Raw genomic sequence first — 20,396 nt, 5'->3', positions numbered from 1 at the left:
GGTATTACACCTGCAGATTGACGTGTGCAGAAAGTAAATCGGTACTGAACATATACAGACATCTTTCCTCCTGACTATTCCCTGCATGCTAAAACGTAACAACTCGCATAGCACTTGCAGTGTGTTAGATGTTTTAAATGATCCAGAGATGACTTAAAATATACAGAGCATGTGCATAATTTATATGCAAACTCTACTTTGCTTAAGGGACTTGAGCATCTGAATTTTGTAATTCGGTGTGGATGAGACCTTCTGGGTGTGGGTTTTTTTGTTTGTTTCTTTCATTCTTTCAGTGCCTTTGAGATCTGTCCAGATTATTTTATGGATCAGTGGTTAATGCTTTTTTTTTTTAATTGCTGGATAGCATTCTGTCTTTGTACTACGTTGTTCAGCCGTATGGACCTATTGAAAGACATATGGACCTATTGAAAGACATTGTGATTGCTTCTAGTTTGTGGTTTTTATAAACTTATTCATTAGTTTCTTAAGGCAGTTCATTCGTCACACTTGTAGTTATTACAAAGACTGAATAGGGGCGTAAGTTGAATGTTATAAATGCTTCCCTGCATGTTACATGGAGTTCACTGGACACCTAAGGATTTAGGAAGTGAACCCCTTGTTAGGTTTCCTTTACACAGAATGAACTGATACTTAAACACAGAGAGCTTCCAATACTAAACTTAAACCAGGTGTCCCCATACTTTGTGTAAAATGCTAGAGAATAAAATGCTAGAGAATAAATATCTTAGGCTTTGCAGGACATAGATTCTGTTCCAACTCTTCTCTGTCGTGTCTCACACAAGTGGCCTTTGTGTGTAAACAACTATGTTTCAATAGTTTTATTTACAGAAATGATCTTAGTGTCAGAATTGGTCTTTTTTGTAGTATGAGTTTTCAAGGGAATAGATTTTAATACAGGCACATAATTTAGAGGATTATTTTATAATATTCACCCAAAAAGTCAAATGCATAAGAATACAGGAAATCTCTTTACACTCTAGAAATCCAGAGTCCAACCAAGGGCCTGGATCCCACTGTGATGTCCTTCTGCACCAGTCCAGCTGAAGACCTAGAGCCCATGGCAGTGTCCTCCCTGAGTCCAGCTGGAGACCTAGAATCCACAACAGTGTTTCATGCCCGTCTGTATCAAAGACCTACACAGGAAGAACCAGAGGTCAGTGATGGAAGCTAGAAAGTCTCTGCCAGTGGGATGAAGAGTCTGTGCCAGCAAGCTGAGAGACTTGCAGTGGAGCCAGGAAGTGACGCTAAAGTTAAGGACCAGAGAACCCCAAAGAGAAATGCGGCCATCCTCAGTGACAGCAAGGACCCCAGCTCCTCACGTAATGAGAACAGCTGAATTCATGAGGAAAACCAGTGTGACAAGCTTCTCCAGGAGAATCAGCACTACACCATCGTCCCCTCCAGTTCTGTTTTTATGCTGTTGGCAGCAATCCTCAGGTGGAACTTACACATCCAGGTCTGCGCTAATTCAGTTCAGCTGGGTAGTACAAGTTGCTCATTAGTCCACCACAACCTTGCTGCTCTAGACTTCTAAACTGTATTCCAGAGATGCCGAAATAAGGGGCAAGATTACCAGTGAGCCAAGTGTTGATTTACTGGTGTGAACATGCCAAATATGGAGCTGGGAGATACAGGTACAGAAATAGGTAAGGGGGTATTTGTAACAGAAAATGGTCAAAGTTCATAGAGAAAGAACCAAGGGGTGACATCAGTAACAAAGTAGAAACACCCATATGCATGAGTGCTAGTTCCATGGTTCACAAATCCCTCTCTGTAATAAGTAGAACCACAGTGAATTACAAAACTGAGGAATAGCACATATTTCTCAGGCTGCAGAACACTGAGAAGCACATTAAAGCCTTACATTTGCCTCTCGGCAGTGACCCAGGGTCAAATGTTCTTACTGCAAGGTAGTATTAAGACTGTAAAACATTGGCTGCACCAAGCTATGTTAGTTGCAAACAAAGGTTTCTAGTTTCACAGTGAAATGTACCAGATGTGTCCTCATGGATCAGCAGAAACTCAAAGAAAAAAAAAGGGAAGTAGAAGCTGATACTAAACATTCACTGTATAGCAGGGCCCTTACGTCCTGTCCTAAATAACCCAAAGAAGAAAGAAAATCAAACTTCTAAAATTCATCTAGACTCAGAAGTACTGAAGTTTTTGTGGTATTTGTGTTACTGATGAGGCACCTCAGGTGGTTTGCTAAGGTCCTTTGCCTCCGAGAAATGAAAAAAAATGGAAAACAGGTGATGTCATAATTGTCTCTTGGTGTCTTCTCCATAGTCCCGAGAGTTAAGCCTGCATGTTTATTCAGTCGTGAGTGAGGAGCTGGATATTCAGCAGTTCAGCTTTCTGCATCATTCCCTTGCAGGAAGAGCATGTGTTGTACTTTTCCCTCACCTGCACTGTGTACTTGCAGGATCAGTACCCCCCACCAATGAAAGGAGGAAGTATTGTTGGACTCAAAAGTTTGTAGAAGTTTCAGTCGGTGCTCAGCTGGCTCCAAGGTGGCATGGCAGAGGAGGCCTGCTGGTCTTGGCAGCAGGAAGCAGGACAGAGATCAAGGGAGGAGGGGGCACATACACCATTCCAGGTCATGCCAATAGTTACCCACCTCTTCCCATCAGGTTCACACTCATCTGTGGGTTCATCTCAGCCATGATCCAGGCACCTCCCAAAAGCCCCACCCATGAGCTTAGGAGGCTTTGAGGGGAATATCTAAGTCATAGCAACTACCCCTTGTGTGAAAAATCGATGTTTACTTTTTCTGTTACTCTGTGCTTTTCACGTACTGCTGCCCTCTGAACTTGTGAGATCATGCTGTTGCAGGTTACTGGTGTCAATTGGAAAAATACAGTAACTGTAAATTAAGGACCAGTTTGACATGTTTCCTACATTTGTTCATTGTAAAAATTTTGTAGTTATGGATTTAATCTTGAATTTTGATTGATAGGTGAACTGTTGAGTAAAATACTGAGCAAAAAATAGTTTTCTTTGTGTACTGTATTGTCACTTCATCAACAGAAAAAACCTATTCATTAGCAGCTTTTACAGGGAAATCAGAAAGAAAGTGTTCCTGTAGTTTACATGAAATAGCTGCAAGATTATATGCCTGTAATCCCAGTACTCAGGAGGATGGGGCAGGAGGATTGAAGTTTGAGCCCAGGCTTGGTAATTTAGCAACTTAGTGAGACCCTGTGTCAGCAACAAACCAAGTAGTAATTGTTAGTTACTTGTGTGGCTTACCATTTTTTTCCTATGCATTTACAAACCTATGCCTTTTAAGAAATTATGATGAAGTATAACAGAAGTAGTGTGTATGTTTTCAGGAACGGGCAGTACTGCTCAGTGTGGGAAATAGAATGGTCCCAGAAACCAAAGAACCCTGGGCTGCTCAATAGGTGTGTTGTCCTCTTTGCCCCTAAAAAGCCACCATCATTGTTTTGTGCTGAGGCTTTTGTTGGATTGATAACTGATAGTCAACTTGTAATATCAGCTGAACTGTATCAGCATGGTGCTGAGTGTGGATGAACCATCTGAGGATTGTTGCCAACATAAAAGGAGAACTAAAGAAGTCGTTTAGAGCTGTTGGTTCCGTGTCACTGGTTTTCCTGGAGGAGTTTATTGAGCTTCTTTCTTGATAGGAATCTAGGGAGCTCAAGACGTTGTTGCTGAATATAAGTGTGGTTCACTTTTGGGGAGCGCTGGTCCTTACTTTGAGCATCGCTTCCTGGCTCCAGAGGGAAAGATAGGAGTTGCTCAATCTCCAGGAGAGGCCTGTCATGCTGGCTTCCTGATATGAACTCGGCAGTTCTCATCCTCAGAAGAGCTCAGGACCTTGGTGTCACTGAGGATAGCTGTGGTACTTTTTGCAGCGAGTTCTGGTTCTTACTGTTAGTCTTGCTTTTTGGGTGCAGAACCTACTGGCACAAATCTTTCAGCCCACTGGCACAGACTTTCCAGCTTCTACTGCTGACCTTTGAGCCTTCCCAGTGCAGATCCGTGAAACAGACTTGCATGAGTGATTGTTGTGAGCTCTAGGCCCCCAGTTGTACTCATGGGGGGCATTGTCATGGGCTCTAGGGCTTCAGCGGGACTCATGCAGGACATTGCTGTGAGGTCCAGACCTTCAGCTGGATTCCTGGGGTTTTAGTGTGTGGACAGATTTCCTGTACTTCTTGTATTTAACTATTTGGAGACTTATTAAATAATACTATAAATTATGTGTCCTGTATGTAATTGTTTTCCTTATAATCCCTGACTACAACAGAATTCCTTTTCTTTATGCTTTAATCAAGTGTGTGTCCCTAATAAAAATGTTAGGTGTGGCATGTTGCAGCCTGTGTCTAGTTGAAATCACATGGGTGTCCTGTGACTGACTTTCCATCTCATGGCCTTTTCAGCTGCAGCTCGCTGTGCTCTCCCCTCATGCAGCAGACTGTGTGAGGAGATCCTTAGCTCAGGTGGTGGTGGTATCCAGTACTTGTAGTCTGGAGCTCCAGAAACTAGCCTGACAATGTTGTCTCTTTACTGGTGACTGAAATCTGCTGATGGACTGATTGCTGCTGTGTATGGGTTACTTTCTACCTCCCAGGAATGCACCCCATTTGATTTCTTTCTTTTACCTATTATTTTCTGCCTTAAGTGATTTTTCTTTGCATTCATTCTGGAAAACCAGCTCTTTGGATATCTCTTCCTGCTCATTTTCCTTTCCAGAGTGCTTACTTAGAAAAATCTCCTGGTGTATTTTGATGTCTGATCTGTGTAACATTGCATCTTGGGTGTGATCTTTAAGTCTGTGTACTAGTTCTCTTTAAGTCTGTGTCAGGTGTGCTATTAAACATCCTGAGTTTCTCAGTACAATGATTCTTTATCTTTCCTGATAGGGTGTTTGGTGCAATGAAAGAGAAAAAATTATGAAGTAACAGTAGCCTTTATTCCAAGAACCATAGACGGTCTGGGCCTCTTCTGATTGGAACGTGGGGTATGGGGTATACCGGATTGACTGGGGGTTGCGCTTAGGGTGGGCATTGGTGATGCACGAGCAGCTGATTGGGACCTTTTTTTTAGCGCCACTGGGAAAGGAGAAAGGAAGTTATCACAGGAAGGAGGAAGTGACCTGAAGGTAAACACCCCTTGGTTCTGCCTGCCACTGCCATAATATCATGTAACTTATTCTAAGGCAAAATCCTTTCATTTCCTAGTCTGATTTTAAAGTCCTATTTTTAATTCATGTTTCTGTTCATTAAACTTCTGTTTTGTGTTTGCGATCCATTCTCTGTGGGGTTCTTGTTCAGGCTGGCATTGTTCTTTCGTGGGTACATTGGCTTCTGTACCAGTCTCCTGGCACTGTCTTGACCACTGTCCCTCCTCTATATCAACAATCTTTGCAAATCAATTGATGGTGTGTGTTGGGGGAGGGTACTGGAGTGAACCCAGGACCTGTAGATGAAGCTATATCCCCTGGCCTTTTTCATTTTGAGATAGTGTCTCACTAAGTTGCTTAGTCTGTACTCAAACTTGGAATCCTCCTGCCTCAGCTTCCCAGAGCACTAAGATTCCAGGAATTCAAACCTGATTGTTTTTCTTCCCTAGTTAAAAGTTTTCAGTGACACCCCTTTTTGTCAGCCTAAAGATGAGGTCTTCATACTGTTGTATCTTCCTACACCAGCCTTATCTTATATCAATCTCTAGCCCCATTGGGCTTTCCACCAAATCAGTGGTTTCAAGCTGTGTTGACTGCAGCAGATACACTTCACCTTATGATCTCTGCTGATAAAATGGATGTGTGTGTGTGTGTGTGCACGCGTGTATATATGGAGCTGATGCAAAGATTGTTTTGTTTTGGGTTTTTTTATACTGGGGATCGAACTCACGATCTTGCACTCACCAGGTAGGTGCCTATACTGCTGAGCTAAATCCCCGGCCCTGATGCAAAGGATTTGTGAAGCAACACTGGGAATGTGTGATGATCTCTGACAGTTTACTCGTCTGCATATTGAGAGGTGATTGTGCTGCACACATTGTTGTGATGATCTCTGATAGTTTACTCGTCTGCGTATTGAGAGATGATTGTGCTGCACACATTGTTCTTAATGCCTGCCAACCAGTGCCTTGCACCTCTGAGAGGTGGTGTGAAGGGGCCTCAGTCCTTGCAGTGCCATCCTCTCCCCTGTCCTCGCTGCCTACCACTGTTTCTGGTATGTACCCTCTTATCCTCCAGAATTGAAATTCAAGTCAAGTGAGACACTGCCTTTCTTGAGGAAAGTGTTCCTTACCTCCTGACAGGGCTGCGGTGTCCACCCCAGGTGGACTGTTTCCCTCACGCCGACTGCTGGAGGCCCGTTCACAGAGTCGCTTGGCTCTGTGTGACACCTATGTCTGGCCCTTGCGAAGCCATCAGGTAGTGAAGGGGGGGAGTACTTTGCAGAATGGTTTCATGGAGAGAAACGTGGACTTGACAGTAGGAGGCAAAGGTTCCACTTTTCTAAAGACCTTCATCTCCTTCTGCATTAGGTGATCCTAACTAAAATTACACGTTTCTTAACTCCTAGTCTGTCTCATAACATGACACATTCACCGCTTTTTATGCCTGTTGGAAATGAACCCCAAAATGAGTAAGTAAGTATGTAAAGCAAAAGCCAAAGCTGCTGTCACAGCCCGCCTTCCCGTGAGTTTACAGGGAAAGTCTGAGACACAGGAGGAGGTTTGGCGACGCACTGTGTGTGCTGTGAGATTCTCTTCTGGTTAAGGTCAGTCTTGCTTAGAGTCCTCAGATATTGCAGTTTATCAGAAGCTTTGAACCTTCTGCTCTTGGCTGTCTTGGAAAGGATGGACGCAGAATGGAGAGGCAGACACGCTGTGCTCTCCTGGAGGATGTGTTCCTTCTCTAGCTTCCCAGTAGTCAGGAAGACGCAGAACTTCACACCCATGGACTCTGCACTCCTGTTGCTTGCTGTTTTCGGTGCAGGGTCAGATCCCTGTTTTTTCTCTAGCTGGTGGAAATGTGATCAAAAAGGCAAGGCAAAGAATCATCAGATTGCCTCAAGTCCTGGAGGCTGCTGAGGAGAGAATCCTCTCGGTCCTTTGGGCACTGCTGTCAGGAGCCTAAATCAAGTCTGCTTCAGCAGCCAAGTCAGCAAAACACTTCTGAGCAGTAAGGAAGAGATGCAAGGTCAGGATGGACCTGTTAGTGTGAAATCTTCAAGGCCTCCAATAGGCTCAAGCTACCCTCTTGAAGACAGCCCACAGCAAAACCAGTCTCTGTGTGTGCATCATTTGCCCTGCGTGTTAATAATCCCCGAAGACATTGAGTTACCCAGAGAGGTAGCACAAACACTACTCCTTTGCTAATTTTTCATCACTTTCATTTAGTAAACTGTTAGACTGTTAGAGTCTGCAAGGAATAACATTAAGTGATCTATTTTGGTTCTAAAACTGGCCCTTGTACTATAGTTTGGCTAGATTGGGAGGACACTGCCAGATAGAGTCGTTTGGTTTTTAAGTGTCCTGAGGGCAACAAGAGGGCTAGGAAGAGGATGTTGAGCTTGATACTCTGAACAGAAACAGCCGGGCCACTTAGGAGCCACCATTTAGGTAGGTAGCTAAGTGGACTTGCTTGTACATATGTGAGTGTAGGTGTTCAGGGTTTTACTTCTGGGATTCTAGGTGATTGCTGCTAGGAGGCAAAAGTGTAGAACACATGCATGATGACATAGGAAAGTCGAGCACAAAAGGACATTCTTATTTAATGAGAATTTGCGTCAGACTAAAACAGTTCGGCCAGCCTCTGGAAGGCTGAGGCAAGAGTGTCCTGTGTGGGCACCCAACCTGGACAGTTCAGCAACTTAGTAGTACTCTGTCTCAAAATAAAAAGGGGTGGAGATGTAGCTTGGTCGATGCAAAGCCTCTGGGTTCAATTCCTGGTACAACAAAGGACCAAAATGAAAATCTGCCAGGCAGACAGGAACCAAATTCTACCAGTTGCACTTTTCTATGGGTGTTTTTTGGTTATCTCTTCCCTGCCCTTGTGGCGTGGTGATTGTGCCCTGTCCCTGTGTACATCCCACATGCCAGCCCTGCTTATCGCTGCTTAGAGGCCCTGTGTGCTGTCCTGTGTTCAGGGTGACAGGGAGGTTGGAAGACAGCATTGCTGCGTGGCCCAGTTCCCTGCTCCACTGCAAACACCGCAGAGGGAAGCGTGTGGTGGAGTGGTTCAGACCAGGTCCGAGGTCCAACTCTGCACAGGACAGGGCATGCTGCTCCTTGCCACTGTCCTACACCCCAAGCTTCCCACGTGGCTGCTGTGGAAGTGAGGTGGCCTGAGTGCAGTGGCACAGCCTGGGCACATGTCCCTGTTCCAGATGAGCAGTGGTATCCCTGTGTCACTACCACAGATGCTGCTGCAGGTGTGAAGGTGATAGGCACAGCTGCAGAGGCTGTGGCCAGTGCAAGTGCCGGAGCTTCTAGCATTTGTATTGAACCTCAGGTTTCTGCAGGAGTGTTCATACATTCAGTGCTCGGAAGCAGTGCACTGATTCAGAAAGGATGAGGCCAGTGGGTCTCCTGTAGCGGGGTGACAGAGCTAAACCCTGTTCTCTAGCAGTCACCCCCTTGCTCTAGGATTCTATGAGGATTTGTAGGATGTAGGTATGTTTGTAGGTCAATAATGCCTCTTAGTTGCTTTGTGTTTTCATCTTTACTTAGCATTTATCTGCAGTGATTTGCAGCAGTCAATGTGATGTGTTTGGGGCATAGCATTCAGTTTTGCCTGTGTGGTCATTTGGTGACCTTTGCTTGGCTGACCATTAGTGATTTAAGGAACTATGGGAAGAACAGTTGACTGTGCAATGAGGAAAAAGATAGTAAAATTACTTTTTCTATAAGATGCTACATTGCCTTATTAGAAAACAATGGAATTTTAGGTGAAATATTATAAAAAATTTAAAAGTAAGTTGGGTGTGGTGGTGCATACCTATAATCCTAGCACCCTGGGCGCTATGCATGAGGGTCTGACTTTGAGCCCAACCGGGCAATTCAGTGATTTGGTGAGACCCTGTCACAAGGTTTTAGAGGTGGAATGTATGGCTCGAGGTGTAGGCCCTGGGCTCAGTCCCCAGGACCATAAGCAAGTAAATAACTAATTCACTCCATCCTAGAGCATCTGAGGAGGGAAAAGCGAAACAAAACAAAACTTTGGCATCTCCGAATGTTTGAACAGACAACAGGAAGAACTGTGGGGTTCTCTGTCTGCTAAATTACCCTCAGAACACTGTGCTCCAACGTAGGAATGCCAGTGGGACGAGACACGGTAATCCTAGATGCATCAGGAGACTCGAGAGTTTGTGTGCTTGAAACTTATATTCTGCTATAATGACTAAATTGTAGAGAAGGAGAAGTAATGTGTGTGTGCTTTTGTAACTACCCAATGTTTTTTTGGTTCTGTTGTCTAGGAGTGAACAAACTCCTTTTGTTTTTAAATGCTCTTAAATTTTATAAAATATAAGAGGAAAAGTTAACTATATTAGAACAATCTAGTTCCTCAAAATAAAAATGTCAGAGGCATGTAAAAGTATAAAGTGACATGCTATGTTTTCTCCACATTATGTATTTAAACTGGTGGGACATTTTGATCTTTAAACTTTGAATTTTATTATAGACAAAAGAGAAGTAAATGACTGTGGTTAAATAAGTAGTAGATGAAGCCTCAGTACGAACTTGCTTTTGATTTTAATTTATGCTAGATTCTTACATACGACTGGACAAAAAAATGTGGTTCGGGCATTTATTTTTCCAGGTCCTCCAGTGGTGCCTATGAGAACTAGCGTTTAGATTGAGAGGCCTTTATCTGTGCTAGATTCTAATTGTCACCTAGGAAAGGTTCTGTCTGGTCCTCTTGTTGGGAGGCTTTGTGTGTGTGCACGTTTGTGTCTTTCAGTAATGGATAACGTGGCCCTGCAATTGAGAAGAACCTGCAGACAGAATCAGGTGACGCCGGTACAACACCATGTTCCTTCCCAGCTCTGTTGCTTGTACCAGAAGACTTGCTGAGTAATCCAGTAATAAACTGAGAAAAGTGACTTTACAACTGACTTTTTTCTATTATCTATGTTCATAACTTTCCCTGAGAGCAGGATTAAAATTATTCTTGATCATTTTAATGGATGTCATTACTGTAGGTGATGGTACACACACAAACACAGAAAAGTGCAGGTTTTTAGTCTAAAAGAAGTGGAATTATGCAATCAACACAGCACTGTTGGGCAATAATTAAGGAATTTTTAAACTGAAGATTAAATTGGAATGTTGTTATAAACATAAGGGGAATAGCCAACATTTTTCTTTGCATCAAAGAAACATTTCTAAAAATAGGCTGCGTTTTTGTGACAACCCTTTAGAAAAATCGCAAGTGCTTCCATGCAGGCAGCCTTGGGTCACTTCTGGGCCGGTGCCTCTGACCAGGTGGTGAGAGAAAGTGCCCCTCTGGCCGTGTCCCCGAGAGACAGCGGCTGTGAGGGTAGCAGGGCTGGAACCTGCACTGTCCCAATCCTTCCTCGGGGCTGTGGTTACAGTCATTTCCCACGTATAAGCTATTTTACCGAATTGAGGCAAACATGGGTGTTGCTGCAGCTACCAAATTAAAAAGTGGCACTGGTGAAGGAAAAAAGTGATTTTGTTGCCTTCTGTGTCCGGCTTTTGAAGACAACAGACTCAGAAAAGGGAGGGCTTGAGAAGTTCCCACGTCTGAAGCCTGAGCCTGACCTTAGCATCTGCTCTCTTTGCAGTGCGACTTGCTTTAAAGTGCAGCTATTTTAAGGAGCACAAGACTGAATGATCCTGCTGTTTTATACCACCCCATCCCTAACCCCTGTACCAGCCTGCGTGTCTGTCACTGCTGCTCCTGAGGCTTCGGAAGCCCCAGACCCAGGTCCCCTCCTCCTGTCCCTCTGTCCTCACCTGAGCAGTTGAAAGCACTCTTCTGCTTTTCCCTTGGTGGTAACCTTGGGACTGAGGACTGGCTGGGCGTGACAGCCTTGGCATCTACACTGTAGCCTGAGGAAAGTTACTGGAAACAGTCCGTGTGAAATTTTTAAAATAATAGATTTAAACCAGGCATGAAGAAATCAACCAATCAGACATGATGGTCCACACGTGTAATTCTAGCACTTAAGTGGCTGAGGCAGGAGGATTACCTCAAGTTTGAGGCTAGCCTGTAGTACATAGTTCAAGGACAGCCTGAACTATACAGCAAGTCTTTAAAAACTATACACCTTGTCTCATAAATAAAATGCAAGATTCCACTTGTAAGGCAAAGTAAGTATATTCATGTAAGGTACTCGTTGACACAATAATGTCTTGATTTCTTTCCAGTAGACTTCTAGATGTAAATGCAGGACAATTCAAAACACCGACAAAAACAAGCAAAGGAGTGTCAGTGAGTAAAACCTCTCTGCTTCGAGGGCTGCCGGCGTGCAGAGGAGAGCTGGTGTGCTGTGATGAGTCAGGTGGGCTGAAGAGAGGCAGCCTGTCTTTAGGCTGGCGTGGCGGGTGGGGGCAGTTGCGATGCATGAAACTGAGAAATGCAGAGGGACGGGAGCCAGCAGTGCTGTCCTCTGATCCCCGTGCTCAGTGGAGCTTCCTTTCTTTTTCCCGAAAGCCTTTGCACTGAGCTGCATCCTCAGCTCTGTATGTAGATTTTACTTTAAGGAAGGATCTCCCTGAGTTGCCCAGTTTCCAGGCTGGGCTTGAATTTCGAATTCTCCTGCCTTAGCCTTGCAGAGTGTTGGTACTGCAGCGTGTGCCATCCTGCCCAGCTATAGTTTTAATTCTGTTTATTTTACACTCAGTTTTGTAAGTGTTGAATACTGTTGCTTTTCACTGATGGAATAAGCCTCTCTGAATGGAGTACAGGCTAGTGGAAACCAAATATGCCTTTCATTGTTCCTAAAACAGGACTTTATTCTATCTGACTCGCGTGAGGGGAAAACATTGAGACAAGGTAGATCTGATCACATGTGGTGTGGTGCAGACACCCAGGTTTGGGTGAATACTCCAGGCTGGGCATCAGACTGCAGGCAGCAAAAGCAGGGTGATCCAAGCCAAGGGCTCCAAGGCCAAAGGGGCACCATGTCCCGCCCGGTGAAGCAAGGGGAAAGCTTCTTGGGGAAAAGCCTTGTAAAGGAAAATGCAGGTGGGGAAGTGGACGGGACTGCTGTGGGTGTGGCAGGCAGCTCGGTGACAGGCCCGCCCCTCAGCCCTCAGTTACTGGTCAGCCATGTTCCTGTGTCTAGTGTCCTCCTCCAATACTGACTTCCTGTAGGGAAGTACTGGACAGCAGTACTGACCACAGAATGCCTCTGAGGAGAATGGGAAGCCTGAGGTCTGTCCCCGGGACACAGGACCCTCAGGGGAGTCTCAGGTTCTGGTCGCTGCTGAAATGGTCTCTGACAAGAACACCAAGCATGGATCTCATGGGCAAATCCTGTCTGGAGCTTTGCAAAAAAGAAAATATGGAAAATAATGGGATGCCCTTAAAAGCTGTTAAAGGAAGGAACAGATCATGTGAATTAAGCGAGAGCCCTGCTATTCCTGGGTAGTGGGCGTCTGCTGTCCTTGAAAGGAACAGGACAAATGATTTAGCTCTACCTGCACTCAGCCGCATCTCTATCCTGCTGGCCTCCCAGGGCACTGCCTCCAGGTGTTGGGAGCTGCGGCCGAGCCTGGTCGCCTTACTTGGCGGACGTGAGGCCTGTAGAAAAGAGCAAAGCCTGAGCTAAATTACCCCTCCCATCGAGTGAGCCAAGTTGGCGCCTGCTTCCTGCCCCCTGATTGCCCTGGCGACTTAAACAACCCGCTCTGTAAGATAGTCTGCCTAGCAACAACTGATGTTAGCCAATCAGCCCGCATCGCGCGCTTTGAACTGATTGGCCACTGTTACCCTATAAAAGTGAGTGCCTCTCCCGCCATGAGAGAGAAGCACGAGAGAGATAGAGAAAGTCCACCGGTGAGAAAGGGCTGGTGGCAGAGCAGAGGCCTCGCGCGGCCCACGCGGAGACAAATAAAGACAAGGTTGCACACCGTCAGAATTTGTCGTGTGTTCTTCCTGCCAGCCAGGAGCGACACCGACATCTGGTGGCCCGTACGGGGAACTGATCACTCCCCTCGGTGGTGTGCAACGCTCCAGTGTGGTGCTGCCGGACAGGTGAGTGGGGGATAAGCCTGGGCTCTGGGTGGCGCGCACCTACAGGGCTTTTAGACTCCCCTCAGGCTCACGCGTAGGTGACGGGTTCTCTAAGTCACACTTGGTGAGTAACAGCCCTCGGAGGTTGAAGATGGGTAATTTACCGAGCGCGGAGGCGCGGCCCTTGGTAAAGGCCCTTAGGAAGCTTTTAAAATCTAGAGACCTCAGGGTAGGTCAAAAAACACTGGAACTATTCATAGCGGAGGTAGATAGGGTGGCTCCCTGGTTTTTACCCACAGGGCATTTAAACCTGCCGTCATGGGAGAAGTTAGGCGGGGACCTCGCCTCGGCGGAATTGGGAGGCGATATTTCGCCGGCTATTCGCCCCCTGTGGGAAATGATACATGCGTGTCTTGAAGGGGAGGGGAAGGGGTTCCCGTCGGCAGTTAGAGACGCGGAAATCATGGACGCACGCAAGGCTTTTGAGCAGGCAAAATCGAAATGCTCTCGGGAAGGGTCTATCCAGGGGGAGAAGATCCAGGGAAAGATAGAAAACACCCGAGCTCTGGAGTCCTCCGACTCAGTTAGCGAGGAGAAACTAAAAGGTGGGGCAGAAAGCCCAGAGGCCCAAAACCCCTATGCCGAGTTGCGCCGCGAATTGTGTGCGTGCGCCGCCCGAAAAAAGCAAAGAGAGGAGAAAGGACCCCCTAGCGCCCCCTGGCGGGGAGGAGATAGAGAGCCATCCGCTCCGCCCTGGAGTTCATTTCCAAAAGCGGTTCCCCGCCGAGAGGCCGCTACAGGGGACCCCCCCTTTTCTCAGCTGGTACAGGAAGTGACGCCCCGTTCCACTCTGTCGCGGCCGCCATCCTATGACGTCGCGCCGCGGGGCGGACGGTATTTTCATGGGCGGCTACTCTGCCAAGCAGGCTGAGAAAAACACCGGTCGAGGAAACAGGGGCTGGGGATTTAGCTCAGCGGCATAAGCGCCTGCCTTGTAAGCAGGCAATCGCGAGTTCGATCCCTGGTACCGATAAAAAAATAAAAAAAATAAAATAAAATAAAAAAAAACAAAAAGGGGGAGTAAGCCAAGGCCTGCCTCCAAAGGCGCGGTTATCTATGGCATTATTCACATACAATTTTTTAAACTTAAACAGTGAAAATTGCTCCCCAGCTATGGCACATTGTACCCCATCCCCCAAAAAATAAAGGATGGGTTAGATGGAAAGATGTCCTGACGGGACAATGGATGGGCCCGGATCCGGTGGTTAGCTGGAACCGAGGCGCGGTTTGTGTCTTTCCGCAGGGACCGGGACGAGAACCACTGTGGGTCCCAGAGAGGTTGACGCGACAAGTCCCTCGACTAAAGATCAGGCCTGTTCCACCAGAGGCCAACCGCAGACCCAACAACAAGATGAGCCCTAAAAAAACTACAGGACAATCCCTTTTTGGGGGCCTGGAACGGCTTGCTCCCCTATGTGCTACCCTTGTTAGGCCCTCTATGCTCCTTGTTCTTGCTCCTGCTTATAGGACCATGCTTGCTCCGATGGGTCACATCATTTATTAATGGGTGCCTTGCGGCGGCCCGGTGTCAAGTACGCCTGGTTGCCCATGCGGCCCTGGCAGCAGCCCGTGATGGGCACAATGACCCCCAGGCCTACGCATGGCTCGCTCGACTGGCCTACGACCGGGTCTAGATGTGGCGGGTCTTCTGCATTCCTTCCCTATTGACACCGCACAGCAGGGTAGGTGAGTCAATGACGGGTAAGAGCGTGCCTCCCCAGCACGACTCGACCTAAGCCAGGCCCTACCCCATACTGCACGAAAGCCGCTGGATTACTAGAATCTGCCCAGATCTAGATGCCTCTCCGAGGGGATCACACGGAGGGGCATGAGTGCATGCCTATGTGCATCCAGGTTCCGTCCAGTTCACTCCTGGCCCTGGAAAAAGGACGAGGGTCTCAAGGCCTTGGTGGACCCGGGGACGGCCGACCAGGGTCCAAGCCAAGGGCCTACGGTGGGCCTCAACACAGGGCATAAGCCTCTGTACTCAATCCAGGGCGGGCTGCGATGCGTACATTCATTCAAAATAAATAAAATAGGGGGAGATGTTGGGAGCCACGGCCGAGCCCGGTCGCCTTACTTGGCGGACGTGAGGCCTGTAGAAAAGAGCAAAGCCTGAGCTAAATTACCCCTCCCATCGAGTGAGCCAAGTTGGCGCCTGCTTCCTGCCCCCTGATTGCCCTGGCAACTTAAACAACCCGCTCTGTAAGATAGTCTGCCTAGCAACAACTGATGTTAGCCAATCAGCCCGCATCGCGCGCTTTGAACTGATTGGCCACTGTTACCCTATAAAAGTGAGTGCCTCTCCCGCCACGAGAGAGAAGCACGAGAGAGATAGAGAAAGTCCACCGGTGAGAAAGGACTGGTGGCAGAGCAGAGGCCTCGCGCGGCCCACGCGGAGACAAATAAAGACAAGGTTGCACACCGTCAGAATTTGTCGTGTGTTCTTCCTGCCAGCCGGGAGCGACACCGACATCCAGGCACCAGCCCAGTGTGACAGCCTGGCTGCCCTCCTACGGAGCCTCTTCATCGGGCTCATGCTTCTCCCACCCTGGAGTTTTAAGTAAATGTCAGTGAACAGAGTGTTGCACTCGTGGACAGGCTGCCCAGGGCGTGTTTGAGAGGCTGCTGCTGTGGATGTGAGGCCTGTGGAGTAAAGCCTGGGAACCCCGTGGGTGCCACCTGAGAATCTGTTCCTGGCACACAGTGGCATGTTTCAGAAGCTGGCTTTAACCCTGCCATTGGTGTTTCCCTGCCGGACAATCTGAATCTCTCTTCCCTGCTTGTTCCTTCCTGCTCCTGGGCCACTAGCAGTCGCTCACAGTACAAGGGTCACCCAGCTGTCAGTGGTAGGGCAGTTACCAAGCCATCACCTCCATCCAGGGCAAACGACACTGAGGTGAGGACCAAGAAACCCTTCAGCAGCTGGGATGGAGGGAGGGCAGGAACAGCAAAGAAGGCCCTCCTGGCTCGCGCCCATCACCCCCAGTTCCCAGCACGATCCTGTCAGTTGCTCCTCGGGGCCCATCAGGGAGCTGCTGCAGCTTCCTGGTGTCAGGGCACTGATAGCCCTTGGGGCCTTGTCCAGCATGGCATCTCTCGCTAGGGAAGTGCCTGATCTCGCCCCAGTATGTGCAGTTCTATCAGGACGAGTTGCCCTTTGATCTTCCTGGGCATCGTAGGGCCAGGGATGAGCTCAGCCAGATCCTGCAGCTCGGGGTCCAGTCTGAGTGAGTCCCAGACTCCACCAGTATGCGTGGGGCTCCTTGTGGTCCTGTGTACAATATTCTTTTTAGCTAAGTTTTGCATGTACCCACCCACCTTGAAAGAGGTCTCAGGGGTAACACCACTAGGAACAGGCAGTTGACAAGAGGTCATTGAATTAACTAAGTTTGAATGTTGGGTGTCAAGTTGCAAAAAAAGGAAATAAATTTGATTTCCACTACTGCCCCCTGCTCTGTCATATCTTAGATTTTTGGTCCAGAATTACACTGTTGTCTCTGCCCTTGGTGGGTGGGACTCCAGAGGCCCAAGAAGGATGGATGAGCTGATGTCCATGTGAGTAGAGCAACCGTGAACTGGCCTGCCAGTTCTGCTGTGTGTGTTGGGGTTCCGGGTCACAGTCGGTTTAAAGTTCATCATCAGTTCAGCTGGTACCACAGTGAATTCACAGTTGGCTCCAGCACTACAGACGATGTCCCCATTCATGTCACACGCTGCTATCCTGTGCTTCCACACCACTCCAGTCCCTTGCCCTCAGCCCGCACCCACCCATGCTTCTCACATCGGGGTCTGACCTCTGTGCCTTCCTCAGCTGCAGCCACAACGTCGTGCTCAGCTGACATCCTTGACTAACCATCCCCAGCAGACTAAAACTACCAGACAAGAGCTTTACATCAAAACCTTTTGTTAAAAAAAAAATGGTGCCCTTTCTTGTCTTCCTGTGAACACAAAGAGCTTTCTCCTGAGCCTCAGTCTCAGGAATTACAGTTTCTGACATGCTTTTACCAAGAGATAGCTGAGCCCCATCCTCATAGATTGATCCTCCCTTGCCAACCATTCTTACTGGCTCTTCCCTTGTTCAAACATGTTTCACTTCTTAAAGCTTTTCCTTCTAAAATGTTTAAACATACACAGAAGCAGGTAGGAAAAATATAACTCCCCATGTCTCCCCAACTTTCACAATTATCTCTTGACACGGGTTGATACATGAAGTCTGTGACACTGATTAAATTGCAAGACTCCATTTCACTATCCTGTGATCCATTTCTTAGATGATCTGTTACATACCAATGTTGAGGCTCTCACACAATTTGATATTTATTGTACAAAGATGCCTTTGTCCACCACAGAGTTCTGTGACATGGGCAACTAAAATCACTGCATCGTTCAGGCTTTGGCAGTGGATTCTGCTCTCTTAGTCAACCCAAGGAGTCACCAACCTGAGTGCTCCCCCCGAAAGCACAGACGCAGGAATCTTCGCACATCCCATGCGGGACACTTTGGCCCCTTGACCAGGATAGCCAGAATGATGGCCGTGGAGGCGTCATCTGCATGTGCTGACAAACACTTGAGAATCTGGGTCACATTTTCAGATAGTTTTTGCAGTCACAATCTCTATCCTGTCCTTCCCAAAGTGTGTCACAAACAAATGCAGATGAGGTCCTCTATGAGAACACACTTCACCCTGAGTAGGACAGCAAGAGCCAAACAGGTAACCTGGAGAAAGGAGGAGCTGGAAGCCTGATGTCTCCTGGTGGAAATGTGAAGTGATAGTTGTTTTGGAAAATGTTCTGGCAAATGCTCAGAATGCTAAGCCTAGAGTTGGCCCATGAGCCAGCAAGTCCCTCTGTAGGGTGAGTGGAACCGTTCATGCGGTGCTGGCCTCCGGGGGGGGGGGGGGGAAGGCGCGTGGCAGCGCACACCTCCGCCCCCTCCCTCCTGCGGCTTCTGCTTCCCCAACCCAGCCGTGCTTGTTCCGTCCCAGAATGCTTGGGTTAGCCAACTGATTCTTGCCCTTAAAGTCATTTATCTGTTGAGTTAGTAAAAGTACAATTTTAAAATCAAAATATATTTAGAATTGAGAAATAGAACATCACATTACTGTTAATATTATTAAATTACCATTGTTATTGTTCTTTCTAATCCTGCTAGCTACTATATTCATAAATAGACTTCTCAACATAGATCTTTAAGTGACTTTGAGAATATAAACTATATTTTGAGAACATAAATTAATTTACTTAAAAACATTATTGAGACTTTATCACGGGCTGGGCACTGACTGGAGTGCTTTCCCTGCATTATCCCAGTTGATTCTTGATAGCCCAAGGGACATTTGCTTACCTACCATTTAGTTTCCATGGAAGGAAACAAAGCAGCCACGTTCAGTCTTATAAAGCTGGTGAGTGGGTGACAGGCTATGCCTTGACCACCACTGTATACTGCCCCACTTCTAGGAATAACCTAACAGCTCAGTGTGTCCCTCAATAGAATTTGGGGGCACCTGAAGAGTAGTTCCTGGAAATTCGCTTTTAAGCAGAAAAGAATCACATCCTTTTCCTGTGAGTGGCACCAGTCTGACAAGAGTCACCTGGCCTCTCTGCTTCCTGCCTGGGTCTCCTCCCGGTTTGCCTCTTAGTTCACTGCTGGCAGAGCGAGTGACTGAAGAAGTGTCTAGCTGGATGACGTCAAACCACGAACTGTGACACAGAGGGAAAATCTGGGGGTATTTACCCTTGAGAAGACCTTGGGAGAAATAAAAACTTCTCAGACATTTGAGGAACATCTGTGTGAAGGAGGATTAAATACATTCTGTGTGGCCCAACAGGCAGAAGGAACACTATTTGTTGGAAGCCTTTGGATGAAGACTTTCTAACAGCTGTCACCTCATGGCAGGTCACAATATGAACAAACGGAAGCCCTGCCCGACTCAGGTTTGCACCGTTTCTTCTGACCTTCCACCTCAGAGCACGCACTTTCAGAGCAGGCAAACAGAGCTCAGTCTTTGCAACACTAGCATCCTTCATGTATGTTCTGTTGGCTTCAGAGAAAGCTCATGTGAAAACGAAGGCTTTTATGAAATGTAAGTTTATTAGCTTCATGTATAAAGCAGTTGGCATTCTATAAAACCAGAAGCGTTCCAGTGACAGCTCTTTAATGAATTCATAGTAACTTCTGTGTGATTAGAGGACATGGCCCGCATGCCGGCCTGTGGGAGGCGGGTGCCACAGCGGGAAGCAGCGCCCACCTCCTGGCCAGGGAAGCAAAGAGGTGTTTCTTCTGACAAGAAATCCCTCCTTGCAGACTCATCCTGGTGTGAATCCATGAGTCGATGAAGTCACACCTGTCAGGATCTAGCCACTCTCAGAGGCCCACTTCCCAGCACGCTGCCATGGGCTGGAACCTCAGTACTGGTGCTTCTGAGGACTCTGCGACCAAGCCATGACGATGCTGGAGTACAGAGAAGCCAGAAGGGGAAAGCAGCGGCTCGATAGGCTACCTTACTATCACTTCGTGGTAATACATTTTTCTTGTTGTCCTTTATTTTTTTTTTACTTTTAATGAAGCATAAATTACAAGCTTTTATCGATCATTTTTATATAGAATTATGTCGTGTTCGGGACTTACTTCGATACCTGAAATATGTAATTTTTCATGGAAATGACATCATTATCATGAGTGAACGGTGATGTATCAGGTTGGTAAATATGTCATCGCCCATTCATAGAATTTCTATTTTTAGTATTTTGAGTAATCTCCATATTGATTTCTAGAGCTGCTGTATTAGTTCACATTTCCACTAGCACTTTAGGATACCTCCAACACCCCTACCTCACCAGCATTAATACTTATTTGGGTTAGGATCAGGATTTTTTGGAGTACTGGTTTGGTGGTCATGAATTTTTCAAGGTGCTCTTTGTTATGGAAAGTCTGTATTTCTCTGTGAAATTTGAAAGTTAATTTTTTATATCATTTATATCATTTGGGGTTGGAAATTGAAACTCTTCATTCTGAGCTGTCCTGGTGTGTAAGGTTTGTTACAATACAATTTAGCAGTTTGTCTTTATAAGTGATTTGTTACTTTTCTATAACAACTTTTAAGATTCTGTTCTTGTGTTAGACATCTGGG

General features: G+C 46.9%; 1 long non-coding RNA gene across 1 annotated transcript in view; it reads left to right on the top strand.

The window, feature by feature from the left end:
• Positions 1-14,230: 14,230 nt before the first annotated feature.
• The window catches only part of LOC134477958 (uncharacterized), a 433,997-nt gene continuing 427,831 nt past the window's right edge, over positions 14,231-20,396 (top strand). The window contains exon 1 of the long non-coding RNA XR_010050298.1: positions 14,231-14,690. This is a non-coding gene — a long non-coding RNA (uncharacterized LOC134477958). The remainder of the gene's footprint in view (positions 14,691-20,396) is intronic.

Source organism: Cavia porcellus, unplaced genomic scaffold (genome assembly GCF_034190915.1).
Source record: "Cavia porcellus strain 051 isolate PalLab524CR breed Dunkin Hartley unplaced genomic scaffold, mCavPor4.1 scaffold_10, whole genome shotgun sequence".
In the NCBI taxonomy this organism is placed as follows: Eukaryota; Metazoa; Chordata; class Mammalia; order Rodentia; family Caviidae; genus Cavia; species Cavia porcellus.
This window is presented reverse-complemented; position numbering and strand designations above follow the sequence as displayed.